The sequence below is a fragment of the Chiloscyllium plagiosum genome, chromosome 17 (assembly GCF_004010195.1).
Source record: "Chiloscyllium plagiosum isolate BGI_BamShark_2017 chromosome 17, ASM401019v2, whole genome shotgun sequence".
In the NCBI taxonomy this organism is placed as follows: domain Eukaryota; kingdom Metazoa; phylum Chordata; class Chondrichthyes; order Orectolobiformes; family Hemiscylliidae; genus Chiloscyllium; species Chiloscyllium plagiosum.
This window is the reverse complement of record NC_057726.1, coordinates 16,298,657-16,324,249: the sequence shown is the minus strand read 5'-3', so window position 1 is coordinate 16,324,249 and position 25,593 is coordinate 16,298,657. Positions and strand designations below refer to the sequence as shown.

General features: G+C 42.3%; 1 long non-coding RNA gene across 2 annotated transcripts; it reads left to right on the top strand.

Annotated features, from left to right (window-relative positions):
* Positions 1 to 691: 691 nt before the first annotated feature.
* On the top strand, positions 692 to 20,529 carry LOC122558243. 2 transcript variants are annotated; one of them, XR_006314081.1, is made up of 4 exons: positions 692 to 810; positions 9,316 to 9,487; positions 17,013 to 17,131; positions 17,838 to 20,529. It is a non-coding gene; the product is annotated as an uncharacterized LOC122558243 (long non-coding RNA). The 2 variants fall into 2 exon arrangements; XR_006314082.1 differs by lacking the exon at positions 9,316 to 9,487.
* The last annotated feature ends 5,064 nt before the right edge of the window (positions 20,530 to 25,593 follow it).

Here is a 25,593-nt window from a genome sequence, read left to right as displayed (position 1 = left end):
AGGTAATTGTATTGTCATGTGGAGTGTCTATCCACTCAAATAACCATTTACTTTGTCGAGGTTTTGTTGCTGTTGGAAGTGCTCCCTACACAGAAGAAAACTATTGTTAAAAGTACTTCATTGAGCTAAGAAATCGCTGTCTCCATGCAATTTATTTCTTTCGATGGAGATGTTCTGCCCTTCCCCATGGGTTGACACTGTCACAGTTTCATATTGCATCGAACACAGGATCTCGTCTCAGAAAACCTTAGGTTGCAATCTGTTTCGATTTCCAATTTTTTTTAAAAATTGCATTCCCACAATAACTAATAACGAGCCCAGTCTGCAGAAATTCACCTGAATCCAGGTGAACACCTCCCCATCCTGAGAATCCAAGTTCACCTACTCCTCAGTCCTCCCCAGAAAAAAGCTCCTTACGATGTGAGTTGTCAATGTAAATTGACACTCCCTCCTTCCTTCCCTCCCTCCCTCCCTCCTTCCTGACGATCTGAGTAAATATTACCTGGAACTGCATGGTAACGCACGGCAAACCATTCAGGGCTCGCCATCACTTCGCGTGTTCTGGCAGACCGTGAGCTCAATTCTTGAAACAACGGCGGCTATTTCTTTGTGTGTGTGTGTGTGTGCAGTTTTATTGGGAAAGGTGGGGGTGCGGGGGAGGGGGTGTCTGTGGGGAGGGGTGAATCGGAAAGTGAGGCGAATTTAACGATCACAAGCGAACCGCCTGCTTGGATGCGACAGGAAGAATTGGCTTGCCGGAAGAATGGGGAAATGTGGTGAGAGCGTGCGGAGGACGTGGGCGATTGCACGGTACAGTACACCCATTGTTTCTACCCTCAACCCCCTCAACATCGCGACTGGAGGCGACAATGCCAAGCGCCCTGCACCCAGACTGTCACTCAGTCCCCTCTCCCCCCACCTGTGACCGCCACTCACCACTCTCTCCATGTACAGCGTTCACTTTTAAAATTCCTCCGTTGTACGGTGTTACTTTTAACTTACAGGAGAGTTCATGCCTTTCAATATAATACCTTCACTGAAATGTGCTCCTACAAGTGTTTGACATTGGTAACTGAGAAAGAGTTAACCCCACTTTTCTCCCAGGTCCTGGAAAGAGCCCTCAAGTTTGGTTATGTAAGCACAATTTTAGAGCTTTTAATTCCTCGCGTGCTTACTCAAATACGTGTATTTAAATTATTGTTGGGGCGAGCATTTTTTTTAAGCTTCCTTCAGCCGAGCGCCTTTCTTAGTCTGTTGAATGTTCCTATGGAAGGGGAGGTGAGAACTCACACACCAGAAAAAACCTTCACGGTTAGAGGACAGCCTTTGTAGCTGTTGGAAAGCTTTCTTCAAGAACTAAGGGTCACAGTGTAAGAATGACGGGTAAGCCATTCAGGGCTAGGATGAGAAAGAATTTCTTCCCTCAGAGAGTTGTGAAGCTGTCGAATTCTCTACCATACTGAATGGTGGTGCAGGTTTGAAGGGCCGATTGGGCTACTTCTGAACCTGACTTCTATGTTTTAACTCATTTTCCAACATTCAGAAAGGCACGGACTACTGGAAATCACTGGGGCGAGAGGCAACTCCCATTAGGGGCTGTGTCCTTTAAAACTGACTATAGTAAAAGGTTTTAGTGTCATCCTCCATCACACATCAGGTGAACTGGAAGTAAACACATTGTATATACAAGGTGAGAGCACATCTAAAATGTTAGAAAGCAAACTCAAAGAATACACCCTACTGCAGATTCAGGATGTCAGGCAAGAAGCATCGGTATGTGTAGCAACCTCTTGAGTCTCAAGTTCACTTGTGCTTGTAGTCCATTCGACCCTTCGAACCTGCACCCCCATTCAGTATGATCATACAAATTCAAAATCCCACACCCACTCTCTGACCATTCCCCTTGAGCCACATCCAGCTCCCTCTTGAATATGTATAACTGAACTGGCCCCAAACAGCTTCTTGTGGTAGAGAGTTGTTCCTTTTTTAGCGGCTTTAGACGAAGCCCCTCTTCCAGGAGGGGCCCCAGTAGAAGCTAGTCTGTCTTACACAGCACCAGTAAACCTCCTTCTGCCTCTCCTAAACTCGGATTATGTTATGAACCATAACAACTTGCATTATTCAAATGGCTTTAAGCACTCCCAAGGTGTGTTGTGTAACAGAATTCCTTGCCAAGACCTAGAAAAACATATTAGGACAGATTTGGTCAAAAAGATAAGTTATAATGCGTGATTGAAAGGGGGATAGAGAGGCCGAGGTTTGAGGAAAGACTTCCTTCCAGAGATTGGGGTCTAAGCAGCAGAAGGCATGGCAGCCAATTCATTTCAAAACCTCAAAGGATTGTGGGGCTGGGAAAGGTTACAGGAATAATGAAGGGCATAAAAAATAGGATCAGTTGTAGGCCATTTGGACTGTCCAACCTGTTCCACCAGTCAATAACATAATGGTTGATTGATCACGAATAATAATTTTTGTTCATTCATGGGAGTGGCCAGCATTTACTGCCCATTTCTAATTGGCCAGACAACGGTTAAGAGTCAGTCATATCACTGTGGAGTCTGCAGTCAAGTGTAGGCCAGACTGTGTAAGAATGGCAGATTTCCTTCCCTAAAGGACAGTGTTGTACTCCACTTCTGCTGCCGGACCCTTGTAGATTCAAAATCTGTCTCACTCAGCCTTAAATGTTGACGGGTTTAATAGCAAAAATGATGGTTTTAAAATGGAGACATTTTTAACCTGAGGCCAAAGCAGATGAGTGAGGACAGGGTTGATAGCTGAAGTGGACTCAGCCTGACTTAGGAGAAAGATAAATATTTTTCAATGGGCTTAATTTGATATAGTGTGGGAGGCCAACAAGGACATAATGACAAACAAAAACCGAAATTGCTGGAAAAGTTCAGCAGGTCTGGCAGCGTCTGTGAAAGAGAACTCAGAGTTAGTGTTTCAGGTCTGGTGACCCTTCCTTAGACGAGGGCATAATGACAATTTGCATTTAAATAAGGGTTTTTACATTTCGTCCTGAGGTGCTTTACAGGTGGAAGAGTGGGTATTGAACAGGAAATAACAAAGAGGTTCGGGGAGATGATGGGAAACACAGTTCCCAGATGTAAATCTGCAGAAGATGTTTGAAAGTAGGGAAGTAAGTAAAAATGGACAGATTTGGAAGAGAATTTGAGACATACTGGAAGAAGGTTATGTAATTAATGGCGGAGGATCAAGGGAGGTGTTAATGTGACATACACCCTGGGTGATGTCCACCAGCTGCCAAGATGTATGGATTGATGCTGTCATCAATGTGATCAGCACTAAAGGTTATTTTCTAAATTAATCACTTATACTTCAGTTATGATTTGTTGGTCAAAAATGTGTTGAGCTATAAATCACCATTAACAGTGAAAACTCTCTGGTTTAGCACACTGTTCTTCAGCCTCTGGATCCAAGATTCAAATGGGACCAGAACAGATGAGATGAAAACTCTCATGTAAATGTTTAAGTGAACTGACTCACTTCCTAATTGCTATGGCGCCACGTCATAAAACAAACCATAACTCAGCACCTAACTGACAACCATAGTCATGCCTTGTTTAGAAACAAACGAAGAGACGGATTCCTGGTGTTTTTGATAGATATTTCACCCAAAATCTCCCAGCAGTTTTGTCTTTTGCTGACATATAGTTTTACTGGTGCTAAGTGTCACTCTTAACGTCTAATGCTAACCAATGAGTGTCAGCAAGCTACTTAACTGTGTTTGGTGTTACAATAGACCCTCATCTTGCTCTTGCCCAGCATTCACATGTGCACTTCCTGGAAGCAGTCATTGGATAGACATAAGAATAGGAACATAATAAGCTTTAGCCTAAGATTATGGCGATAACTATAATATCCTCACATCTATCGGTGTTGTATATGTCACAGGACAATTCCACCAACAGAGAGGAAAAAAAACACAATTGTTTACAGGACCAAGTACTTTATCCATCTGCAGCTTCTGTCCCTCTGATTCCTCCGCATCAAATTGTCATTGTACCTGTAATCTGTCAGGTTATTGTTTGTACTATTCTAAACTGGAGGTGATAAGAGTTTTGCCATTTTTCCTCCTTAAGATCATGTGAGACAAATTGGCAGGATGCAAAAGAAAGTACTTCTGAGTACATGAAACTACAGCAAATTCAGTTGTGGATTGTGTAAAAGACAGAATCTTTTAACAAAATCCAGCAAAAACAACTGTTATAAACCATTTTTTGTACAAAGTAGCATCAGAGTCAAAAACCTCCTGCTGTTGATTGTGCTCACGTTTTGTTTTTCACACGAGATGTCAGAAATGCCTTTAGGTTGCCTGGTCTGGAGATGTCACATGTGGGACAGAAACATGTTTTGAGTTTAAGGTTTCGGCATATTATTGAGAGAGAGTAAAAGCATCTTTTATAATGCTTGAAAGAAAATTGGACATTTTCATCACATCTGGCTTTCTTCAGACTCAGATGTTGTCAAGAGTCTGTGTCTTGGAAACTGGGCTGGGTGGAACTGTGAGTCATTGTTACAGTGTACCTGAAACTTCAGATTTATCAAAAATTGGAACTTGCTCCATTACCATCAATCACTCTGATAAGCACAAAAAACAAGTTCCAACCTAGAAACTTGGAAGAGTTTGCACAATTATGTGTTTGTGTGTGTGTGTGTGTCTGAGCATGTGTGTGTCAGTATGTGTGTGTGTGTGTCTGTGTCTGTCTGTGTGTATCTGTGTGTGTGTATGTGGTAATCTCATTCTTGCAGCTACCATGTGGGTCTAGCTGACCAGAAAACTCTCCCATAGGTGTACCAGAAGTATTGGCAGATTGATAATCAACTTGTTTGGCTACATTATGATTCACTTCCTGTAGCTATGAAGTTCCAAGGTGGGATTTGAACAGTTTCTGGCCTGGGGATAGTTACTCTGCTCACTGCACTACTGGCCGATTGCTGAATTACTCACCATATTGGAACTTGCATTTACATAACACTTTTCTCAACAATTAGGCACTTGTAAGTTTATTACAGCCAATGAAGTTCCTATGTTTTTGTTAAGTGTCATCACTGTTTTAATGTAGGAAGTGCAACAGCTAGTGTGTACACACCAAGCTCCAACAAACAGTGTGATAAGGACCAAATAATTTGTTTTTGTGGTGTTGATGGAGGAATAGATATAAGCCAGGCCACTGGATATAACTTCTTTGAAAAGTTCAATTGGATCATTGCATCAGACTGAAAGGCAAACAAGTTGAACATTTCATTCAAAAGGTGGTTCTTCCAACAGTGCAGCACTCTCTAGTGCTTTGTGCTCCAGTCCTGAAGTGGCATTTGAACCTTGTGATTCAGTATTGAGAGTGCTACAAACTGAACCGTGGCTGATTCTAAACTATTACCCCAAAGTCATTTTAATATTTTATGTATGTATAATGTGAAGCTCAAATCACCATGGAGATGTAGTTAAGATTAGCCAATAATTAAAGCGACTGGAAAAATTAGACACATACTCCTCTAGTTTAGAACTACTTGCAAAAGGCTTCAGTATGCCTTAACACTGCACTGCCTTTATGGTAATCTACAGACATTTAATATCTAGGACTCACATCGCATAGCTTCTAACTCCTGATTTGTATAATTACCTTCATTGATTCTCGTATCCTTTCAAAGTCCTCTTCAGGTTGTATGAGTAAATGTCCAACTGTCCCCATTTGTGATGTTTCCAGTGACTCTGTCACATGCTTTAACCAGAAAGGGCTAACTTCTACAAGTGATATAAACACATCACTAGCACCTGAGGTGGGTGGGTGTTGGGGGGGAGCGGTGTTCAGGGAAAAAAAAACAGATCCAAGGTTTTCTATGTATCATCCTTTACTTTGATCAATTCAAATTCATCACTAGTTACTTAGTAATGGCATGATAAGGGAACAAATTGTACACCTGTGCATTTTACCTGGACGCAATGTCTTTCACAAACCCAGCTGATGATGGCATGCGATGATAGATTACCGAATATCTAAACTCTTTAACCAGTCACTGCAAAACCATTTAAAAGATAAGAAATGAGACAAAAAGTTCAAGCAGCATTAACTTCTAAAGTGAAGGTTGTTCAAGCAAATAATTAACTACAAGCAACTTTTAATCATCAAATTAATGATAAACTGTGGTGCTTCTTTCACAGCTAGGTCAGTTTGACACTTAAACCTATACAAGGTTTATGAAGTGACTCTAGTCTGCAAATAACAAATCACTTTTCATTTTTAAATATATTAGTTCGTCTATCATGACACTTCATACACAAAGTCAAGGACTGCTGTGGTTTTCAGATGAATTGATTTGAGGGCTGGGGAATAATTGCAGGAGGGGTACAAGTCTACTTTCAAGTTATAGATTTGAGCTTATTATAATTTCTGTCCATTACAAATCCCTGGACCTATACAGTAATGATAATGGAAACTGTCTATGTGTGCTTGTCATGTTGTAAATTCAACTTTGTACCAGTTGGTGGCACATTTTCAGAGTGAGGTGGTAATGTCAAAGTGGCATATTTTACATAAATTCCCATTGTAAACATAAATACAGGAACGACCAAAATATTTGACAGGAAGTACACAGAGATAATTTTTAAGAATAAATATGTTAATTGGCTTATTTGAGAAATAAACTGCCAAGACAGTTCTAAAATTGAATAAAATTAGAAAAAGACGAGGTAAATTAATTGATTTGGGTAATATTAGAATTTGGAATTGGAATTTTGAAAGTCTGTACACTGTAGTAGGGACAGAGGGAGGATAGAAGAGTGTAAGCATTCGGTTTTTGGGAAAGAATAAGTTTGAGTGGGAAATTATATGTTGTCTGGATTATGGTGCGGTGAAGACAGAGAGAGCAGGAAGAGCATTTTCCCCGAGCTTTTTGAAGGCATCTTCAGCTGTTCGAGTGTGTCAGTTCCTCTTGACATCCACGATAAAGAATATCAATAGCAGAAAATGGACTGGAGTGGATCTACTGAAGGCAAGAGGTGGAAGCAATAGGTCGGATTTGCAAAGTACATTAGGGTGTTGTGCTTTTAAACAAATTAATGAAAATAGTTTTAATTGCTTCATTAAACAGCATAGAATACAGGCCACAGTGGTCTGTTGTAATCCACTGCATTACAATAAGAACATTCTAATGAAATTACTACCTCAGAATCACTTCCATATATCCAGTCTTTTCCATTTTGCACTTATAGTGTTGACAAGATAATTATCACAGAATAGCTTCTTGAAACATGAAACTGGTTTTTAATCTGTCAAATGCTCTTTTTTTTAAATTAGAGGCTTGTGTATATGTACACAGGAAGCTGATTTTTTTTTATTGCTGAAGAACCAGGATTATTTCCACTTGGGGACAGTGTGATGAAAGGTGTCTGGAGATAAAATCTCCTGATTCAATTACTTTAAGCGAATTGGGAATGGGTTCAAAATAGATATCCAAGCTGACTTTCTGAACTTTAATGGAATTCAAAATGCGTTCCTCTTTTCATTTCCCTTCTAATAGTTTCCTGTTTTGCACCCACACCCACCCCAGAGTGGCTGAGGTATTTGTCCCTTCTTTCAGATGGTGCTGAAATATAGGCTATGGAAGACATCAGAAGCGAGTCTGATTCGACCCTTATCACATAGCCAAATATAGCCCCCCTTATCAGCAGGTCAGGAGCCAGTGACCATTTGAGGAGACAGTGGCAGATTATGGCCTTCGGAGAAAGTAATCAAAGTCAAGAGGGAGGTGCTGGAAAAGCACAGCAGGTCAGGCAGAATCTGAGGAGCAGGAGAATCCTCGTTTCGGGCATAAGCCCTTCATCAGGAATGAAGCTTGTGGGCCGGGGAGCTGAGAGATAAATGGGAGGGGGATGGGGTTGGGAAAGGTAACTGAGAATGCAATTGGTAGATGAAGGTGAGGGAAAAGGTGATAAGTCGGAGAGGATGGTGGACCGTCGAGATGGGAAGGATGATGGACAAGTCAGGAAGGGGGTGCCAAGTTGGAGGCTTAGCACTGGGATAATGTGGGGGCAGGGGAAAAGAGAAAACCGTTAAAATCCACATTGATCCCGTGCGGTTGCAGGGCTCCAAGGCAGAATATGAGGTGCTCTTCCTCCAGGGCGTCGGGTGGTAAAGGTTTGGCAATGGAGGAGGTCCAGGACATGTGTGGCCTTAGTGGAATAGAGGGGGAGTTGAAGTGTTCGGCCACAGGGTGGTGGGGTTGGTTGGCGTGTTTGTCCCAGAGATATTCTCTGAAACAACCCACAAGTTGGCGTCCTGTCTCCCAGATGTAGAGGAGACCACATCGGGTGCAACGGATACAGCAGATGACATTGGAGGAGGTACAGGCAAATTTCTGTAGGATGTGGAAGGATCCTTTGGGTCCCTGGATGGCCGTGAAGGGGAATGGTGTGGGCGCAGGTTTAGCACTTCCTGCGGTGGAAGGGGAAGGTGTCGGGTGTGGGATGTGGGCTGATGGAGGGTGTGGATCTGACAAGGGAGTCGAGGAGGGAATGGTCTTTCTGAAATGCTGGTAGGGGTGGGGAGAGAAAAAGATATCTGGTGGCGGGGTCCGCTTGTAGGTGGTGCAAGTGGCAGAAGATGATGTGGTTTATGCGGAGGTTGGTGGGATGGAAGGTGAGGTCCGGGGGGTTCTGTTCTTGATGCATTGGGATGGGTAGCGTTCAAGGGTGGAGATGCGGGAAGTGGAGGAGATTTCGAGTCTAACTGACCCTTTGTCAAAGCTGGTTTTGACAAAGGGTCAGTTACACTTGAAACGTCAGCCCTTTTCTCTCTTTACAGATGCTGCCAGACCTGCTGAGATTTTCCCTCAGATGGATTTTTTTCCTGCCAATTGACAATGGATTCATTGTCATCATTAGACTCCTTATTCCAGATATTTATTGAATTCAGATTCCACTATCTGCCACAGCAGGTTTCAAACCAGGCCCCCAGACTTTACCTGGATCTCGGGATTAACAGTCTCGCGATAATACCACTAGGCCATCTCCTCGCCTGGGAAACTGGACCAACCCTTGAAGCTAGAAATCAATATCTCACCAAGCAATAGAACCACCTCCTCAGCCATCAGGGAGAGGAGCCCAACTTCTTTCCAAAATAAACCTCACCAGCAATCTCCACCCCTGATATTCATGAATCAAAATAGTTTACTTGTGCAGCTACCAATCTATCTCTGCAGTTGTTTAAATGTACAACTTGGTCATGACTTACATCTGTTTAGACTAGTAGGATTGTAAAATTTACTGCTCAAGTATATTTTTTTCCTTATTAGGTCACTGTACGACTGATAATGAGACTGGAATTATCCAACACAGCACTGCAACTGATTCCCCGTTCCTAGTGTTTTTCTTGCAGGCATTGGATTGGAATCTTTCAATATAGTCGTCCGTGTACTTCTGTTTAAACACTCTGTTCAGTTTTAATTCAGCCATGGATTATTACAGGTTAGAACATTGTTTAAAGCGAGAGTGCAATAGAAAGCATTTATCTGTATATACATCAACAATGCTATTCATTTATATTTTTTTGCAGCAGTTAGCGCAAAACAAATCCAAGTTACACCGGTTTGAAGTTTAGGAGATTTAGGTGGGTTAACGTATTCACACCGGTGAATGAAAAAGTTGTCATTTCAAATCATATTCCCAGTAACCTCAGTGTACAGCAGCGAAGGAGTGCTGCATTGCTGGAGGTGCCATCTTTCTAATGAGACCATAAACTAAGGTCCAATTGGCCCTGACAAGGGGACATAGAATCATCGAATCCCTACGGTATGGAACCAGGCCATTCAGCCCAACAAGTCCATACTGACTTACACCCCCACCCCCACCCCCAGCTCTATCCCTGTAACCCTGCATCCCATAGCTAAAGAACAAACAACAAAAAAAAATTACAGCCCAGGAACAGGCCCTTCGGCACTCCAAGCCTGTGCCAATCCAAATCCACTGTCTAAACCTATTGCCCAATTCCTAAGGGTCTGTATTTCTCTGTTCCCCACCTACTCATGCATCTGTCCAGACGCACCTTAAATGAATCTAATGTGCCTGTCTCTACTATCTCCGCTGGCAACGCATTCCAGGTACCTACCACCCTCTGTGTGAAGTACCTTTCACGTGTATCCCCCTTAAACTTTTCACCTCTCACTTTGAACGCGCGACCTCTCGTTATTGAATCCCTTACCCTTATCTCTTATCTCTATCCACCCTGTCTATACCCTTCATGATTTTGTAGACCTCAGTCAGGTCTCCCCTCAATCTCCTTTTTTCTAATGAAAACAATTCTAACTTAATCAACCTCTCTTCATAGCTAGCACCTTCCATACCAAGCAGCGTCCTCGTAAACCTTCTCTGCGTCCTCTCCAAAGCGTCCACATCTTTTGGGTAATGTGGCGACCAGCGCTGTACACAGTAATCTAAATACGGCTGAACCAAAGTCTTGCACAATTTTAACATGATCTGCCAGCTCCTATACTCAATAACCCATCCGATTAAGGCAAGCATACCATATGCCTTCTTGACCACTCTATCCACCAGTGCAGCCACCTTCAGGTTACAATGGACCTGAACTCCCAGATCTCTCTTCTCATCAACTTTTCCCAAGGCTCTTCCATACAGTATTTTTCACTCTAGAATTAGACCTCCTGAAATGCATCACCTCACATTTGCCCAGATTGAACTCCATCTGCCACTTCTCCGCCCAACTCTCCAGTCTATCTATATTCTCCTGTATTCTTTGACAGTCCCCTATGCTTTCTGCTACTCTTCGTGTCATCTGCAAACTTACTGATTAGACCACCAATGCCCTCTTCCAGATCGTTTATGTATATCACAAATGACAGTGGCCCCAGCACTGATCCCTGTGGAACACCTTTCTCCATTTCAAGAAACTCCCTTCAACTACTACTCTCTGTCTCCTGTTGCTCAACCAGTTCTTTATCCACCGCACTAGAACACCCTGCACACCATGTGACTTCACTTTCTCCATTAGTTTACCATGGGGAATCTTATCAAATGTCTTACTAAAGTCCATGTATATGACATCTACAGCCCTTCCTTCATCTATTAACTTGGTCACTTCTTCAAAAAGCTCTATTTAGTTGGTAAGGCACGATCTCCCCCACACAAAACCATGTTGCCTATCATTGATAAGCCCATTATTTTCCAAATATAAATAGATTCTATCCCTCAGTACCTTCTCCAGCAACTTTCCCACCACTGACGTCAGGCCCACTGGTCTGTAGTTACCTGGAATATCCCTCCTACCCTTTTTGAACAAGGGGACAACATTAGCATCTCTCCAGTCTTCCGGCACCTCACCTGTGTTTAAGGATGCTACAAAGCTATCTGTCAGGGCCTGAGCTATTTTCTCTCTCACTTCCCTTAGCAACATGGGATAGATCCTATCCAAGCCTGGGGATTTGTCCATCTTAATATCACTTAGCCTACCCAACATATCTTCCCTCCTTATGTCAACATGATCCAGAGTAAACAAACTGCTATCTCTAATCTCAAAATTCATTATGTCCCTCTCTACAGTGAACACTGATGCAAAGTAATCATTGAGAATCTCACCCATTTTCTCAGGTTTGAAACACAACTTTCCTTCTTTATCTTTTAGTGGCCCAACCATTTCTCTAGTTACCCTCTTGCTTCTTATATATGAATAAAAAGCTTTGGGATTCTCCTTAATTCAGCTTGCTGAAGTTATTTCATGAGCCCTTTTAGCCCACTTGATTCCTCATTTAAGATTGGTCTAACTCTCCCGATATTCCTCCAAGGCCCCGTTCTGTTCTTTGCTGCCTGGACCTTATGTACACTTCCCTTTTCCTCTTGGCTAGTCGTACGATTTCTCCTGTCATCCACGGTTCACAAATCCTGCCTTTCCTATCCCTTGTTTTCAAAGGGACATGCCTATCCTGCACTATCTTTAACCTATCTTTGAAAGCCTCCCATATATCAAATGTGGACTTCCCTTCAAATAGCAGCCCCCAGTCCATATTTCCCAGTTCTGGCGAATTTTGATATAATTGGCCTTGGCCCAGTTTAGTACGCTTCCCTTAGGACCACTCTCATCCTTGTCTACGAGTATTCGAAAACTTACAGAATTGTAGTCACTATCCCCAAAGAAATCCCTCACTTCAACTTCTACCACCTGGCCTGGTTCATTCTCCAACATCAGTTCCAATATGGCCCCTTCCCTCATTGGTCTATTGACATACTGCTCTAGAAAACATTACTGGATGCTCCTTACAAATTCTGCCCCATCCAGACCTCTAAGTGTATCCCAGTCAATGTTGGGAAAATTACAATCTCCCATCACCACCACACTGTTGTCTCTAAACTTTTCCATAATCTGTTTACCTATTTGTTCTTCTACCTCACGCTCACCGTTCAGAGGCCTGTAATACAGCCCCAAAAATGTAACTGCACCCTTCTTATTTTTCAGCTCTACCCATAATGCCTCACTGCTTAAGCCCTCCATAGTGTCCTCCTTTAGCACAGCATTGATATCATCCCTGACCAGCAATGCAACTCCTCCCCGCCTTTTACTTCCTCCCTGTCCTGTCTGAAGCATTTATATCCTGGAACATTTAGTTGCCAATCATGGTCTTCCTTCAACCAAGTCTCTATGATTGCAATAACGTCATACTCCCAGGCACCAATCCAAGCCCTAAGCTCATCTGCCTTACCCACTATACTTGCGTTAACGTATATGCACTTCAGACCACCAGTTTCTTTGTGTTCATCTGCTCTATGCCTACTCTTCCCCTTGATAATGCTGACTTCGCGATCCTTACAGTCTCTAGTTTCCACCTCACTGTCTACTAGTTTTCTCTTCTGGTTCCCAGGGCCCTACCACATTAGTTTAAACCCTCTGCAAAAGCAGTAGCAAAACGCACCCCAAGGACATTAGGTTCCAGTCTGGTTCAGATGTAATTTGTAATAGTCCCTACCTTCTCCAGAACCGGTCCCAATGTCCCACAAATCTGAACCCCTCCCTCCTACACCATCGCTCAAGCCACGTGTTCATCCTGCCTATTCTTTCACTTCTACCCTGGCTAGCACGTGGCACTGGTAGCAATCCTGAGATCACTACCTTTGAGTTCTTCCTTTTTAACTTCTCTCCTAGCTCCCTGAATTCTGCTTTCAGGACCTCATCGAACCTACACATCCCTACACACTGTGTGACATGAAAGCACCCATGGCAATATTTTGAAGATAGGGGTATGGAAGGTTCTCCCTGGTCACTGAACTAATATTTATCCCTCATCCTACAAGAAAATAGTGGTTGTTATTCGGTTAGTTGGTGGGATCCAGCTGTGTGCAGTCTGGTTTCAGTGTTGCTTACATTAGAATATATGTTCTACATCAGCTGGAAAGTGCTTTGGAAAATTGGTGACGTCATGAAAGGTGCTAAATAGAAAGAAATTCCCACTTAATAATGAGCAGAAGGAATGGGTTTTGTAAACAGAGCTGGAATGGCTGAGGGGAGGGAATTTCAAAGGATAGGAACCTACCAGCCATGTTATGGGATTGGGACGAGAGATGAGTGAGAACCTGGAATCAGAACAGTGCAATGTACAAGGGAGCATGAGGAAATTTAGTCAGGAGAAAATTGCTGATATGAGGGCGTGCAAGAAGTTAAAGGCCAGTTAGAGAATTTTAAATTCACAATGTAGGTATATCTATTTATGAGCTTTGATGAAGGAAAAGAGTATTGTTTATCATGGTTTGGAAATCCAAGTTTTATTGAGGGGAATGAGAAGATAAAGAAACAAACATTGAATAAATCAGTGGGTCAAACATGAGTCCATTCACTCTAAATACAAGAAAGGCACTTCATAATATTTCTTAATGCTGAGACACTACAAACTGTGGAAGAGCAAGTGGGTTTAGGAGTCCAAGACCACAAATTGTGAAAAGCTAGTCCACAGGCCCAAAAGAAAATCAAAGAGGTGTATAGGCTTTTTTATATGTTAAAGGGTACAGGGAGAAAATTATGTTTCAGTTGCATGAAGCCTTGGCTTGGTCTATCTGAACTATTGTAGTTAGTTTTGGCCACTGTTTATCAGGAACAATGCTTTTGGTCTAGCAGACTGCAAGTTTTGCAAAATGATAGCAGCAGAGGTTACAGGAATAAGCCATGCGGACAGGTTACATAAACTTGGTTTATTGTCATTGTTAGCTCCCCCTGCCTTCAACTGAGAGGTCTACTTGAGGTCATGAGTTTCTGCCATGGAACATCATGTGACTGATTTTTAACCTGCAGAGCTTTGGACACAAGTAAGACGTGAAGGTCAATGCTGCTGCACTTCAAAGAGCTTCAGTGTCTTTTGAAGCTTTTCTTTGAACTCTCGGGAATATCGGTCATTTGAGAACTAAAAGAAGAGGAGCTGGCAGGTGAAGCAGATTTTAACCATCTGGACATAGTGTCCCATTCACTAAAAATGATTTTATAGCAACTTTGCCTGAATGTGAGGACCTGCCTTCAAGAAAGACAATTGTGTTTGTTGGTCCTGCCCTTAAATCAGGCTTGAATCCTTCAAAGAGTCATAGAGATGTACAGTACGGAAACAGAACCTTCGGTCAAACCTGCCCATGCCGACCAGATATCCCAACCCAATCTTGTCCCACCTGCCAGAACCCGGCCCATATCCCTCCAAACCCTTCCTATTCATATACCCATCCAAATGCCTCTTAAATGTTGCAATTGTATCAGCCTCCACCACTTCCTCTGGCAGCTCATTCCATACCCGTACCACCCTCTGTGTGAAAAAGTTGCCCCTTAGGTCTCTTTTATATCTTTCCCCTCTCACTCTAAACCTATGCCCTCTAGTTCAGGACTCCCCCACCCCAGGAAAAGACTTTGTCTATTTATCCTATCCATGCCCCTCATAATTTTGTAAACGTCTATTAGGTCACCCCTCAGCCTCCAACACTCCAGGGAAAACAGCCCCAGCCAGTTCAGCCTCTCTCTATTGCTCAAATCCCCCAACCCTGGCAACATCCTTGTAAATCTTTTCTGAACCCTTTCAAGTTTCACAACATCTTTCCAATAGGAAGGAGACCAGAATTGCGTGCAATATTCCAATGGCCTAGTGTAGACAGGTCTGAGGATATCCAACCAAGGTGCTTTAAAAAATAAAGCTTTTCGATAAAGTCCTTACAGAGAAACCTATTGACGGTGAGGGTAGTTTGAGGAAGGGGCTTATTCTTAAAATTAGAGCTACATCATTCAGACGAAATCCAGACATTCATTTGCACGCAGGGCAAGGCAAATCTGCTATTCCAAGACAGTGGCTGTTGTTCCAGCAATTTTCAAGATGCATCGACAGGTAAAGGTATCAAGAAATGTGGATCTAAAGTGAGTAACTACAGTGAGGTACACAGGTCAACCATGACTAAACTGAAAAGATCCAATGGGATGAATGGCCTACTCCGATCAGCTGACAGTCATTCACCATTCAGGAGGAATGGCTTCTCATATAGGGATAACCTGTCACCCACAACGCTATCAGGCAGGAACAACAGTGGCCAAGTCGCTGGGTTCAACCAGCTCATTATAGTTGTGGTCTCATCTTTGAAGCTACACTAGCAGAATGATTATTACAAGTCTTGCATGGACAGTGACACAGTTAGAATGAGGTGAAGACGCCTTACTGAATTCAAAAGGTACTGCTGCAGGTAGGGGGAAGCAAATCCTTTGTAAGGCTTGGAGTAACCATGTTCTTAGTGCATTGTATAACATGACGATGTTTTCTTGTTTCTAATTCAGATAAACTCTTATCCTGCTGAACAAAGTACTTACAAAAACAACAGGAATTCAACAGATGTTGCCAAACTGCAAATAGTGTTATAGCTCACTGCTTCTTGGTGCTAATTAGTATTTCTTTCTGTGTTAGTTTTAACCAATTTGTAAACCTGCAGAGAAAAATGTACCAGACTTTAGTTAAGGAAAGCGAGTATATCAGGTTGATATTCAAAAGCATACTATCAGCCAGCTTTCACTATCCAAGTCTCTGTGAATTTCATAAACATGGCTCACAATTTATATGTTAGCATCTTAATTATTTTAACACCTTAGGAATGAAATAGTAACATCTGTTTGTCCTATTTTTCCATCTCCAATGTACAACCATGTTTTCCTCTGGGTGCTCCAGTTTCCTTTTCCTCCGGGTGCTCTGGTTTCCTCACACAATCCAAGGATGTGCAGGTTAGGTGAATTGGTCATGCTACATTGCTCATAGTGTTCAGGGATGTGCAGCTTAGGTGAATTGGCCATGCTACATTGCCCATAGTGTTCAGGGATGTGCAGGTTAGGTGAATTGGCCATGCTATGTTGACCATAGTGTTCAGGGATGTGTAGGTTAGGTGCATTGGCCATGCTACATTGTCCATAGTGTTCAGGGATGTGTAGGTTAGGTGCATTGGCCATGCTATATTGCCCATAGCGTCCAGGGATGTGTAGGTTAGGAGCGTTAGTTAGGGGTGAATGTAGGGGAATGGATTTGGGTGGGTTACTCTTCGGAGGGTCATAGAGTCATAGAGATGTACAGCATGGAAACAGACCCTTCGGTCCAACCCATCCATGCCGACTAGATATCCCAACCCAATCTAGTCCCACCTGCCAGCATTTGGCCCATATCTCTCCAAACCCTTTCTATTCATATACCCATCCAAATGTCTTTTAAATGTTGCAATTGTACCAGCCTCCACCACATTCTCTAGCAGCTCACTCCAAACACATACCGGTCAGTGTGGACTTGTTGGGCTGTTTCTACGCTGTAAGGATTATATGGATCTATGGAACAAATTTAAGCAACTAGGAATAGGATGATTCCCTGTGCAAATCCAAGAGTTGGTATTTGGAGGATTGTGTCTAGTTTTCACTGAATTCCTTGGTCACTATGATATTAACTAATGTGTGGCTATGAATAACCAGAGTTGCTTTTTTTCTCTTCTTCTGATGCAGGAAATCTATGTTGGGCTGTTGACCCTGGAGTAGAGTATTCCCAGTATTACACTTTTTGCATCCAATTTACTTCAGTCTGAAGGATGTAACTATGGGTCTGAGACAATCCTGTTTGGGTGGTAAGCTCATTTCCATGCCCTCATACCCACAAAGCACCTTCTTATTCTGTTCTTGTTCTGTCTCTACCAACGCTGTCTTCTTGCCCCTGCTACCTGTGGTCAAGTACGGGTTATCCCCATATCGCAACAACATGTTCACACTGTCTGATGCCCAGTACTCTGGTTCTCACTTCTCAGTTATTTCAATGTGGCCTTTTTTGATACATATTAAATGTTAGTTGTTAGGTTTAACCCCCTCACCCCCACACCTCACATCCCCGTGGGTGTACCTACCCTGCATTGCCCTTGAGAGGTTCAATGAATGCGGCTCACCACCTCCTTCCCAAGGGGCAAACAGGGACAGGCAATAAATGCTGTCCATCCAGAAAAACCCACATTGTGTGAAAGGTTAAGTAAATCAAAATGCAAGTATACTCCTGCTTCTTTCTCACGTTCAGCTTTTTGCAAACGAAAATGGCTTTGACATGTTTGCTCAAGATTTCACCTACAGCATTCGGTGTTGGACATAATGCGAGCTGTCACTGTTCCTTGCTAGTTGAACCATGTGTCAAACAGGAAATGATTTTCTTTTCTTGGGGTTACACACAAGAAGTGGCATGTTTCCGTGCAGCTGTCAGTCCCCTTCATAGTAAAAAAAATCAGTGCAATTCACTTATATCGCCGATTCGTTTTTCTATTAATCCTCCCCTTTTCTTTCCCTCTCTAGGCTGCAGATTATGTTTGCAAGGCGAATGTGATAGAAGCCGCAATTCAGTGGAGAGTCATCTCCAAGTCCCTGATATTATAATAACACCTCCAACACCCACAGTTCTCTCAACACCCGGGGGCTTGAAACAGGCTGACAGGGACTCGCTGCTAGACGACACTCTCCCAAACAGATGTTAGCTGCAAAAAAGCCCTGATATTTATGCAAAAGCCCGAGCACCAAGATCACATCAAGAATGTTTCTTGTTTGAAGAAGCGTTAAGAACAGATTGCACAGCAACCATCTGCCTCATTTCACTTGGTGTGTGAATGATAAACTATACACAGATTTATCTACCAATCTGTTTTTTTTTAACTTTTAAAACAAGTTTTGATGACAATAGCAATATTGAGTTTGGACTCAAAACTTAAACATCCACAAAAGAATGACTGACTGCCGTGTTTAACTCCTTTGCACCCTCTCTTAGCTCTCCTGTTTTCTGTTGTATCTGCACACACCAATAGTAAAGATGCTTTGAAAATACCATTTGAAAGATAAAAATGCAAATTTTTGTAGTTGCCCTTTTAACTAAAGAGGAATTCTGCACCAGCGACCCACACAAATAATCTGATCTCAAACTCCCAATTTACATCCAAGTATCTCGATCCAACTTCATACAACAAGCTCCAGAGATAACCAAAGATGTTTTCAATAACGCAGTGAAATTATCAACATGCAAAGATTATCAAGGATCTGTAAATGAAGACCAGATGGAGTGTCATTTCATCCTGATACTGTTGATGCCTAAAGGAATTTTTAATGGAGAGGCAGGCAGATGGAAATTCTTAATTCATGATGACAGCAAACAGATGGCAAAAGGCATTATCTACAACTGCATGATTCCAGAGACAGATTCTTTAAAAATGTCAGCAACCAAATGGAAAACAGTGCCTTTCGATTCACACTGCCTCCCCTATCAATCAGAAATGGAAATCCGATCACATTTTTTGGGTCAATGAGAACTAGATTTGAGCTCCTGTACTACACACCAGTAAACACGAAGTTAGCCATGCTCAGAGGCAAATGGGAAAGCCTTTTGCAACTCAACCTGAATTGGGAGCAATGCCGAGATCGAAGGGATAATGGTGTGGAGAAGGCAATTTGTGGAGTTAAAACTCTCACTTTTAAAATCCCTGCATTTTTAAGGTTTGAACAATGTTCCTTCTGTAGTATTTCTGAAGGATTTTCAAAAATGTCCTGACTTGTAAATGCTGAAGACATTTAATGCATCAACATTTAATCTCAATGGGTCAGTTAATAAATGCACCGACAGGCCTGGCACTAAATCGCACTGTATAGGAAGATCCTCTATTGCTGTTCCTGGTCTTAGTCCAAGCAGTTTGGGTGTCAGTCATAACTCAGGTGGTACACTCTTGATGTAGCATGCAGGATTGTTCATTCAAATTCCACTCCAGAAATTGACCTCAAATTTAGGTTGGCACTGCACTGCAAATCTGTGGGAGTGCTGCATTGTCAGGGGTGCAGTTTTCAGGATGAGACATGAAGCCAAAGCCTGGTTTGCCCTCCTCAGGTGCATGTAAAAGATCCTAGGGCACTATTCTGAAGAAGCCTGAGGGAGATATCCCCATGTCCTGACCGATATTGATGTCATTAATAGAAAATAGATTATTTAGTCATTATCACATTGCTATTCTGGGCACAGTTTGGCTGCCATATTTCCTATAATAAACAGTGACCACCTCTTTGAAATTACGTTACTGGCTGGAATATATTTTGAACTACATATGCTTGTTTTTTAATATATATATGGAAGTTTGGTTTTATTTTGCTACAATTTGAATCAGTGCCTCTCAATCAAAAAGGAAAATCAGCCTGAGTTACTGATTGATACTGTCTGACTGTTGCAGGAAGATGGGAATAGGATAAGGCCAAGATTAGATTCAACTGAGATGCCTACCCTGATTGAATTGCCTGCTGTCAGTCACTATCCAGACTTGAGCAGAAAAGATGCTAATTTCAGTGTGGTGAGGTCTGATATAGGAACATTACTAATGGTGCTGCGACTCAGAAAGCATTACTTTAAAGTGACAGGTGGAAATTAAAAAGATTTCCATTCTCTTCATAATCACACTGGCTCATCCAGCCCATCCCCTCTATGAAAATTGGCCTGTTCTCTCTTTATTGGTGGAGTGTGCACCTTAACTTTGATTGGAAGAAATTCCTCTGTGATATCATTAAAACAAATGTAACAACTTCAGCTTTTCCTCAGCAGAATGAGTGTTAATGGGATTTATGTTAGCATATTAAGGACCCCCTAATGGAAAGCCTTCATGTTACCCTGATATGTGTCAGCTACATTACAGTAACTGCCTCACAATGCACAGAATGCATGTGGGTGGACAGGATTGGATTGAACTGTGATACCTCCTCGACTGAAACCAATTGTTTAGTCTGACATGAAAAATAGCCATTTAAGTGGATGCATGGAACCATAGGAAGATTCAGCACTTCCAGGAGACAAAAGCACAAAATGGGAACTGTTCTTTACATCAGACCATTATCCAATGCTATAAATGAAGGTAGCTATCCAATATATTTCCTTCAATGTGCTTTACAAAATCATGATATTTGTAAACTATGTCATTAACTGAGTGTAATTTTCAATTGTTCCTATAAATGGTTCATTTCCTGATCTGACGTTGCAATTTGTTAATGGTATTTGTAATGACAGATAGCATCAGTGATATTATAAAGCAACAGTGCTTCTAAATGCTACCTTAATTTAACCTTAACATTAGAAAAATAATCAGCTTGGTATCCTCTGCAATCTTCCTCAATGTACCACACATCCACACTTGCCCTGTTGCTGGAAAAGTACTTCACATTTAAGAATCAACTTTACCCTTCTGAGAACTCAAATTGCTTTATTTATTTGTGCTTCGCATTTAGCATTGTATCAATCACCAGTTAAAACTGCAGAGGACTACAATGAGCACTTGTTTGTTTCTTTGTCCTGTGTTAAACTGCCCTGCAGTGACAGTAGAGTGCTGCAGTTGGCCCCAGGATTCTGGTGTGTGGGAGGGAAGAGAAGACGGCACGGTGGGCACCACGGTGGCACAGTGGTTAGCACTGCTGCCTCATAGCGCCAAGAGACCCGGGTTCAATTCCCGCCTCAGGCGACTGACTGTGTGGAGTTTGCACGTTCTCCCCGTGTCTGCGTGGGTTTCCTCCGGGTGCTCCGGTTTCCTCCCACAGTCCAAAGATGTGCAGGTCAGGTGAGTTGGCCATGCTAAATTGCCCGTAGTGTTAGGTAAGGGGTACATGTAGGGGTATGGGTGGGTTGCGCTTCGGCGGGGCGGTGTGGACTTGTTGGGCCGAAGGGCCTGTTTCCACACTGTAAGTAATCTAATCTAATCTAATCTAATCTAAAAAAAAGGACCAGCTGATTGGATTCTGATGGAAAACAGACCTAGCCAGTTGTCAGGTGACTATTTAATTGGACTCAGTTCTGATGCCCATTATGGTTGAATTTCTTAGTGACATTCAGACCCAGCTTCATGCAGGAAGATTGAAAGAAGAACACAAGAAATTGCAGCAGGAGGAGAATCTTTGAGATCTTTGAGACTGTGCTGACATTCAATAATGATGATCGCTAATCATCTACCTCAACTCCACTATCCTGCCTGCTCCCTATATCCCTTAATTCACTGAGAGGTCAAAATCCTGCCTATCCCAGGTTGAAGTTTACTTAGTGATGGAGCGTCCATAAACTTCTGGGCAGACAATTCCAAAGATTAATAATTCGCCAGTGAAATGCTCAGCCTTTCTCTTTACTGAACAGCACAGATCCATTAGGGCCACAGTCATGGGAATATTTCTACATAGGGTCAGGTGTGTTTAAAATACAGTTGCCTAACATCCTTCTGAGTGAAAGGCTTAGCATTCTTTGGGTCAACATCTGTAATTGCTTTGTGGAAAAAATAAATAATTTTCTTTTCTATACATGAATCCTCAGATTTTTCTTTGGAAGATTTCATCCTCCATGTACCGAAGAGCTTTGCACAGAGACTAATGCATTCTTTATGATTAGAATAAAATATAACTCAAATTATTTAATTCTCTAATTGCGTGAGAGTACATTCTTATGTTTGCTATTCATTCCAAGGTTGCAACTGTGGTGCAAATTGAAGAGCAAAACCTATTGCGCGATGTTTTAATAATAAAGAAGGAGCTTTTCTGTCAAAGTGAAGAGATTTCAGAGGATGTTGAAGAGAAAATAGATATACAATTTGCATCCATAATCTTAAACATGGGCTCAAACAGCCAAAGGGTGGGAGATACCTTCACACAGATGCTCTCAGATGGATCTACATTTGCAACTGGCATCTGCAAAGTGGTTGGATCTCCTGCAAACTTTGATCTGGAGTCTTTTTAAGCAGGCTGCCCCTCTCCTCATGTTACAGGATAGTTGCCAGGAGACAGGAACTATGCAGCTGTGCGCAGAAATGTGGCAGCGGTGCTCCATTATCATTGAAATCTGTCTGTAATATAAATTGGAGCAACCAAATGAGTCTTAACAATTCCAACAATAAATCACACATTTAACACAATGAGAAATTCCAAATTACTTCACAGGAGCTGTGCTCAGGTAATCACAGGGATAACGTTGATATCAAACCAAAGAAGAAGAAATCAACCAAGAAAGGTTTTAAAGAGTATCTTAAAGGAGGAGGGGAAGCTTTAGACAGAGAATATGTCATTAAGGAAGTATTGTGTTACGCTATTACAAAGAGCTATTGCACACACATGGGGCTGAATGGCCTCTTTTCATAATAATACGATAAGGACATAAACAGACACTGAGAACACCATCATATGATGAAGCAGAGTCAATAATACTTTGTGAAAGGGGAATCATGTTTGACAAATTTATCCGATCGTTTTGAGAATGTAGCTTAGAAATATAGAATATAGAAGCAGCAGTAGGTCATTTGGCCCTTCAAGCCTGTTCCTACCTTCAGTATGATCATGGCCGATCATCATACTCAATACCCTCAGGAGGGTAGATAAAGATGGATCAGTAGATATAATATATGTAGATTTTCAATAAGTATTCAATAACAAGTACGCTGTTTTGGAAAATGTAGGGGGTGATGGATTCTCAGGGGAATGTAGCACGAACAGCCAAGTTTCTGGTATCAAGACTGGCTCTAATGCAATGAGGGGCATGTCGGGTTCCAAGAGTGTTAGAGGAATCTCTAGTCTGTGGTACAGACAGACGTTTCTGCGGCCAGCAGTGAAAAATCAGAATGGTGTGTTGTTTCCCTGGTGCCAGGATCAAGGATGTCTCAGAGAGGATACAGAATGTTCTCAAGGGTGAGAGGGCCCAGCAGGAGGTCATTGTACACATTGGAACCAATGACGTAGAAAGGGAAAAGGTCGAGATTCTGAATGGAGAATATAGAGAGTTAGGCAGGAATTTAAAAAGGAGGTCCTCAATATTAGCAATATCTGGATTACTCCCGGTGCTACGAGCTAGTGACGGTAGGAATACGAGTTTAGAGCAGATGAATGCATGACTGAGGAGCTGATGTTTGAGAGAAGGATTCACATTTTTGGATCATTGGAATCTCTTCTGGGGTAGAAATGACTTGTACGAAAAGGACGGATTGCACCTAAATTGGAAGGGCACTAATACACTGGCAGGGAGATTTGTTCGAGCTGCTCAGGAGGATGTAAACTAGTCAGGTAGGGGTGGTGGGGGAAGCAGGGAGATAGTGAGAAAAGAGAACAATCTGAGACCGGTACAGTTGAGAAAAGAAGTGAGTCAAACAGGGCAGGCAGGGACAAAGCAGAAAATAAGGTAGGACTAATAAATTAAGTGCAGGGGGCCTAACAGGGAAGGCAAATTAACTCAGGGCATGGTTAGGAACATGGGACTGGGATATTATAGCAATTACAGTAACATGGCTCATGGATGGATAGGACTGGCAACTTAATGTTCCAGAATACAAATGCTACAGAAAGGACAGAAAGGGAGGCAAGAGAGGAGGGGGAGTGGCATTTTCAATAAGGGATATCATTACAGCTGTACTGAGGGAGGATATTCCTGGAAATAGGGAAGTTATTTGGGTGGAACTGAGAAATAAGAAAGGGATGATCACCTTATTGGGATTGTATTATAGATTCCCTAATAATCAGAGGGAAATTGAGAAACAAATTTGTAAGGAGACCTCAGTTATCTGTAAGAATAATAGCGTGATTATGGTAGGGGATTTTAACTTTCCAAACATAGACTGGAACTGCCATACTGTTAAGGGTTTAGATGGAGAGGAATTTGTTAAGCATGTACAAGAACATTTTCTGATTCAGTATGTGGATGTACCTACTAGAGAAGGTGCAAAACATGACCTACTCTTGGGAACTAAGGCAGGGCAGGTGACTGAGGTGTCAGTGGGGTAGCACTTTGGGGCCAGCGACCATAACTCAATTAGTTTTAAAATAGTGATGGAAAAGCATGGACCAGATGTAAAAGTTGAAATTCTAAATTGGAGGAAGGCCAATTTTGATGGTATCAGGCAAGAACTTTCAAAAGCTGATTGGGGGCAGATGTTTGCAGGCAAAGGGATGGCTGGAAAATGGGAAGCCTTCAGAAATGAAATAACAAGAGTCCAGAGAAAATATATTTCTGTTAGGGTGAAAGGAAAGGCTGATTGTTTAGGGAATGCTGGATGACTAAGGAAATTCAGGGTTTGGTTAAGAAAACAAAGGGCGCATATGTCAGGTATAGTCAGGATAGACCGAGTGAATCCTCAGGAGAGTATAAAGGCAGTAGGTGTATAATTAAGAGGGAAGTCAGGAGGGCAAAAAGGGGACATGAGATAGCTTTGGAAAATAGAGTTAAGGAGAATCCAAAGGGTTTTTACAAAAGCGTTAAGGACAGAAGGGTAACTGGGAGAGAATAGGGCCCCTCAAAGATCAGCAAGGCAGCCTTTGTGTGGAACCGCAAGAGATGGGGCAGACACTAAACGAGTATTTTGCATCAGTGTTTACTGTGGAAAAGAACATGGATGATATAGAAAGTAGGGAAATAGATGGTGACATCTTGAAAAATGTCCATGTTACAGAGAAGGAAGTGCTGGATGTCTTGAAAAGCATAAAAGTGGATAAATCCCCAGGCTCTGCTCAGGTGTAACCTAGAACTCTGTGGGAAGCTAGAGAAGTGATTGCTGGGCCTCTTGCTGAGATGGTAGTATCATTGATAGTCACAGGTGTGCCAAAAGACTGAAGGTTGGCTAATGTGGTGCCACCGTTTAAGAAAGATGGTAAGGACAAGCCAGGGAACTATAGACCAGTGAGCCTGACGTTGGTGGTCGGCAAAGTTGTTGGAGGAAATCCTGAGAGACAGAATGTGCATGTATTTGGAAAGGCAAGGACTGATTAGGGATAGTCAACATGGCTTTGTGTGTGGGAAATCATGTCTCACAAGTTTGATTGAGTTTTTGATGAAGTAACAAAGAGGATTGATGAGGGCAGAGCAGTAGACGTGATCTACATGGACTTCAGTAAGGTGTTTGACAAGGTTCAACATGGAAGACTGTTCAGCAAGGTTAGATCTCAGGGAATACAGGGAGAACTAGCCATTTGGATACAGAACTGGATCAAAGGATGAAGGCAGAGGGTGGTGCTGGAGGGTTGTTTTTCAGACTGGAGGCCTGTGACCAGTGGAGTGCCACAAGGATCGATGCTGGGTCCT